General features: G+C 42.6%; 1 non-coding gene across 1 annotated transcript; it reads right to left on the reverse strand.

Annotated features, from left to right (window-relative positions):
- Positions 1-804: 804 nt before the first annotated feature.
- Positions 805-912, reverse strand: LOC130959500 (small nucleolar RNA R71). Its single transcript, XR_009078576.1, has one exon. It is a non-coding gene; the product is annotated as a small nucleolar RNA R71 (small nucleolar RNA).
- Positions 913-6,185: the final 5,273 nt, after the last annotated feature.

A 6,185-nucleotide genomic window follows, 5' to 3' on the forward strand; every position in this document is an offset into this window, starting at 1 on the left:
TTTGGGCATTTGGAGTTTTAGTGACAAAGGTGGGTGTCACTAATGCTCTCGAAGGTGAGACACACCCACGTTAAGAGTCACGTTAGCTACACTAATGTGAACTCTAACGTAGGAACAAAAGGCACCAAGCAACGTTAATGGGAAAAGTGATTCTGAATAACGTTCGCGAAGGGGTATAAGTCAACGTTATTGGGAAAAGTGAGTCCCAATAACGTTGGCCAAAAATTGAGAAGGCAACATTAGTGGTCACGTTAAGACCACTAACGTTGGAGTTAACGTGGGTACATGAGGGTGGAACGTTAGTGGAAAAAGTGAAGGACCTTGAAGTGAAAGCTAAGAGAAGCCAAAGTACAACTCTCTTTAGAGGACCTGACCGAATTCTTCAAAGAAGAAGAAGACATGGCAGCCGAAAACAACAATAATGCAAACAATGCAAGGAAGGTGCTGGGTGACTTTACTGCACCTACTCCTGATTTTTATGGGAGAAGCATCTCTATCCCTGCCATTGGAGCAAACAACTTTGAGCTTAAGCCTCAATTAGTTTCTCTAATGCAACAGAATTGCAAGTTTCATGGACTTCCAATGGAAGATCCTCATCAATTCTTAGTTGAATTCTTGCAAATCTGTGACACAGTCAAGACTAATGGGGTTGACCCTGAGGTCTATAGACTGATGCTATTCCCTTTTGCTGTAAGAGACAGAGCTAGAATATGGTTGGACTCTCAACCTAAAGAAAGCCTGGACTCTTGGGAAAAGCTAGTCAATGCCTTCTTGGCAAGGTTCTTTCCACCCCAAAGATGGAGTAAGCTTAGAGTGGAAGTCCAAACCTTCAGACAGAAGGATGGAGAATCCCTCTATGAAGCTTGGGAAAGATACAAACAATTAATCAGAAAATGTCCTTCTGACATGCTTTCTGAATGGAGCATCATAGGTATTTTCTATGATGGTCTCTCTGAACTGTCCAAGATGTCTTTGGATAGCTCTGCTGGAGGATCTCTTCATCTGAAGAAGACGCCTACAGAGGCTCAAGAGCTCATTGAAATGGTTGCAAATAACCAATTCATGTACACTTCTGAAAGGAATCCTGCGAACAATGGGACAAGTCAGAAGAAAGGAGTTCTTGAGATTGATACTCTGAATGCCATTCTGGCTCAGAACAAGATATTGACTCAACAAGTCAATTTGATTTCTCAAAGTCTGTCTGGAATACAACATGCACCTGGCAGTACTAAGGATGCTTCATCTGAGGAAGAAGCTTATGATCCTGAGAACCCTTCAATGGAAGAGGTGAATTACCTAGGAGAACCCTATGGAAACACCTATAATTCTTCATGGAGAAATCACCCAAATCTCTCATGGAAGAATCAAGAGAGACCTCAACAAGGTTTCAATAATAATGGTGGAAGAAACAGGTTTAACAATGGCAAACCTTTTCCATCATCTTCTCAGCAACAGACAGAGAATCCTAAGCAAAACCCCTCTGACTTAGCAACCATGGTCTCTGATCTAATCAAACCACTCAAAGTTTCATGAATGAAACAAGGTCCCCCATTAGGAATTTGGAAGGACAAGTGGGACAGCTGAGCAAGAAAGTTACTGAACTCCCTCCAAGTACTCTCCCAAGCAACACAGAAGAAAATCCAAAAGGAGAGTGCAAAGCCATCAATATGGCCGAATTTGGAGAGGATAGAGAGGAAGTGAACGCCACTGAGGAAGACCTCAATGGGCGTGCACTAGCCTCCAATGAGTTCCCCAATGAGGAACCATGGGAATCTGGGACTCAAAATGAGACCATAGAGATTCCATTGGACTTACTTCTGCCTTTCATGAGCTCTGATGAGTATTCTTCCTCTGAAGAGGATGAGTATGTCACTGAAGAGCAAGTTGCTAAATACCTTGGAGTAATCATGAAGCTAAATGACAAGTTATTTGGAAATGAGACTTGGGAGGATGAACCTCCTTTGCTCACCAAAGAACTGGATGACTTGTCTAGGCAGAGACTACCTCAAAGAGATCTGACCCTGGGAAGTTTTCCATACCTTGTACCATAGGCACCATGACCTTCAAGAAGGCTCTGTGTGACTTAGGGTCAAGTGTAAACCTCATGCCTCTCTCAGTAATGGAGAAGCTAAGGATCCTTGAGGTACAAGCTGCAAAAATCTCACTAGAGATGGCAGACAACTCAAGAAAACAAGCTTATGGACTTGTAGAGAATGTTTTGGTTAAGATTGAAGACCATTACATCCCTACTGATTTCATAGTCCTAGAGACTGGGAAGTGCATGGATGAAACCATCATCCTTGGCAGACCCTTCCTAGCCACAGCAAAGGCTGTGATTGATGTTGATGGAGGTGAACTGATCATTCAAGTGAATGAAGAATCCTTTGTGTTTAAGGCTCAAGGATATCCCTCTGTCACCATAGAGATGGAGCATGAAGAGCTTCTCTCAAATCAGAGTCAAGAAGAGCCCCCACAGTCAAACTCTAAGTTTGGTGTTGGGAGGCCACAACCAAACTCTAAGTTTGGTGTTGAACCCCCACATTCAAACTCTAAGTTTGGTGTTGGGAGGTTCCAACATTGCTCTGAGTATCTGTAAGGCTCCATGAGAGCCCTATGTCAAGCTACTGACATTAAAGAAGCGCTTGTTGGGAGGCAACCCAATGATTATAATTTATATAGTTTCTTTTGTTATTTTATGTTTTTTGTAGGTTGATGATCATAAGAAGTCACAAAATCCATTGAAAAAGCAAAAACAAAATGAAAAACAGGGAGTAAAACAGCACACCCTGGAGGAAGATGTTGCTGGCGTTCAAACGCCAGTAAACCTAGCAGTTGGCGTTTAACGCCCAGTCTGGCACCATTCTGGGCGTTTAACGCCAGAAAGGGGCACCAGACTGGCGTTAAACGCCAGAAAAGGGCAAGAACCTGGCGTTAAACGCCAGGAATGGGCACCAGCCCGGCGTTTAATGCCAGAAATGGCTCAAAACGTGATTTTGAGCAACATTTGGTGCAGGGATGACTTTTCCTTGACACCACAGGATCTGTGGACCCCACAGGATCCCCACCAACCCCACCACCACCCTCTCTCTTCTTCCCCCATTCACCAATCACCTCAATACCTCTTCCCCAAAACCCCTTCACCTATCAAATCCCATCTTTCTCTTCACCACTCACATCCACCCTTCATAAAACCCCACCAACCTCACCCTTCAAATTCAAACCACTTTCCCTCCCAAACCCACCCAATATGGCCGAACCCCATCTCCCCTCTCCTATAAATACCCTTCTTCATTCCTTCATTTTCACACAACCAAAACACCACTTCTCCCCCTCTTTGGCCGAATACACCACCATCTCCCTCTTCCTCATTTCTTCTTCTTCTACTCTCTTCTTTCTTCTTTTGCTCGAGGACGAGCAAACATTTTAAGTTTGGTGTGGTAAAAGCGTTGCTTTTTCGTTTTTCCATAACCATTATGGCATCCAAGGCCGGAGAAACCTCTAGAAAGAGGAAAGGGAAGGCAAAAGCTTCCACCTCCGAGTCATGGGAGATGGATAGGTTCATCTCAAGGGTGCATCAAGACCACTTCTATGAAGTTGTGTCCTTAAAGAAGGTGATCCCCGAGGTCCCCTTTTTACTCTAAAAGGGTGAATATCCGGAGATCCGCCATGAGATCCAAAGAAGAGGTTGGGAAGTACTTACCAACCCCATTCAACAAGTTGGAATCTTGATGGTTCAAGAGTTCTATGCCAATTCATGGATCACCAAGAGCCATGATCAAAGTATGAACCCGGATCCAAAAAATTATCTTACTATGGTTCGGGGGAAATACTTGGATTTTAGTCCGGAAAGTGTGAGGGTGGCGTTCAACTTGCCTATGATGCAAGGAGATGAACATCCTTACACAAGAAGGGTCAACTTTGATCAAAGGTTGGACCAAGTCCTCACAATCATATGTGAAGAGGGCGCACAATGGAAGAGAGATTCAAGAGGCAAGCCGGTTCAATTGAGAAGGCATGACCTCAAACCCGTGGCTAGAGGATGGTTGGAGTTTATCCAACGCTCAATCATACCCACTAGCAACCGATCCGAAGTTACTTTAGACCGGGCCATCATGATCCATAGCATCATGATTGGAGAAGAAGTGGAAGTTCATGAGGTTATAGCCCAAGAACTCTACAAGGTGGCGGATAAGTCCTCTACCTTGGCAAGGTTAGCCTTCCCTCACCACATTTGTCACCTCTGTTATTCAGTTGGAGTTGACATAGAGGGAGACATCACCATTGATGAAGATAAGCCCATTACCAAGAAAAGGATGGAGCACACAAGAGACCCCTCTCATCATGAGATCCCTGAGATGCCTCAAGGGATGCACTTTCCTCCACAAAACTATTGGGAGCAACTAAACACCTCCCTAGGAGAATTGAGTTCCAACATGGGACAACTAAGGGTGGAGCATCAAGAACACTCCATTCTCCTCCATGAAATTAGAGAAGATCAAAGAATCATGAGAGAGGAGCAACAAAGGCAAGGAAGAGACATTGAGGAGCTCAAGCACTCCATAGGACCTTCAAGAGGAAGGAAAAGCCGCCATCACTAAAGGTGGACCCGTTCCTTGATTTCCTTGTTCTTTATTCTTCTGTTTTTCGAATTTTAGTGCTTATGTTTATCCATGTTTGTGTCTTATGATCATTAGTGTCTTAGTGTCTATGCCTTAAAGTTATGAATGTCCTATGAATCCATCACCTTTCTTAAAAACGTGCTTAATTGAAAAAGAAAAAGAATTGCATGAATTTTGAATTTTATAACAGTTTAATTATTTTGATGTGGTGGCAACACTTTTGTTCTCTGAATGTATGCTTGAACAGTGCATATGTCTTTTGAATTTGTGGTTCATGAATGTTGGCTCTTGAAAGAATGATGAAAAAGGAGACATGTTACTGAGGATATGAAAATCATAAAAATGATTCTTGAAGCAAGAAAAAGCAGTGAATACAAAAAAAAAAGGGCAAACGAAAAAAAAAATGAAAAAAAGGAGAAAAAGAAAGAAATAAAGTGTGATCCAAGGCAAAAGAGTGTGCTTAAGAACCCTGGACACCTCCAATTGGGGACTTTAGCAAAGCTGAGTCACAATCTGAAAAGGTTCACCCAATTATGTGTCTGTGGCATGTATGTATCCGGTGGTAATACTGGAAGACAGAGTGCTTTGGGCCACGGCCAAGACTCAACAAGTAGCTGTGTTCAAGAATCATCATACTTAACTAAGAGAATCAATAACACTATCTGGATTCTGAGTTCCTAAAGAAGCCAATCATTCTGAGTCCCAAGGGATAAAGTGAGATGCCAAAACTATTCAGAGGCAAAAAGCTAAAAGCCCCGCTCATCTAATTAATACTGATCTTCATAGATGTTTTTGGAGTTCATTGCATATTCTCTTTTTTTATCTTATTTGATCTTTAGTTGCTTGGGGACAAGCAACAAATTAAGTTTGGTGTTGTGATGAGCGGATAATTTGTACGCTTTTTGGCATTGTTTTTAGTATATTTTTAGTAGTTTTAGTTTAGTTCTTAGTATATTTTTATTAGTTTTTAGTTAAAATTCACTTTTCTGGACTTTACTATGAGTTTGTGTGTTTTTCTGTGATTTCAGGTATTTTCTGGCTGAAATTGAGGGACCTGAGCAAAAATCTGATTCAGAGACTGAAAAGGACTGCAGATGCTGTTGGATTCTGACCTCCCTGCACTCGAAGTGGATTTTCTGGAGCTACAGAAGCCCAATTGGCGCGCTCTCAACGGCGTTGGAAAGTAGACATTCTGGGCTTTCCAGCAATATATGATAGCCCATACTTTGCCCAAGATTTGATGGCCCAAACCGGCGTTCAAAGTCACCTACAGAAATTCCAGCGTTAAACGCCGGAACTGGCACCTAATTGGGAGTTAAACGCCCAAACTGGCATAAAAGCTGGCGTTTAACTCCAAGAGAAGTCTCTACACGAAAATGCTTCATTGCTCAGCCCAAGCACACCAAGTGGGCCCGGAAGTGGATTTTTATGTCATTTACTCATCTTTGTACACCTTAGGCTACTAGTTTTCTATAAGTAGGACCTTTTACTATTGTAATAGATATAGAGAGTCTTTTAATCATGTTTGGATGATTGAACTCACTTTGGGAGGCTGGCCATTCGGCC

This window comes from Arachis stenosperma, chromosome 10 (genome assembly GCF_014773155.1).
Source record: "Arachis stenosperma cultivar V10309 chromosome 10, arast.V10309.gnm1.PFL2, whole genome shotgun sequence".
Lineage (NCBI taxonomy): Eukaryota > Viridiplantae > Streptophyta > Magnoliopsida > Fabales > Fabaceae > Arachis > Arachis stenosperma.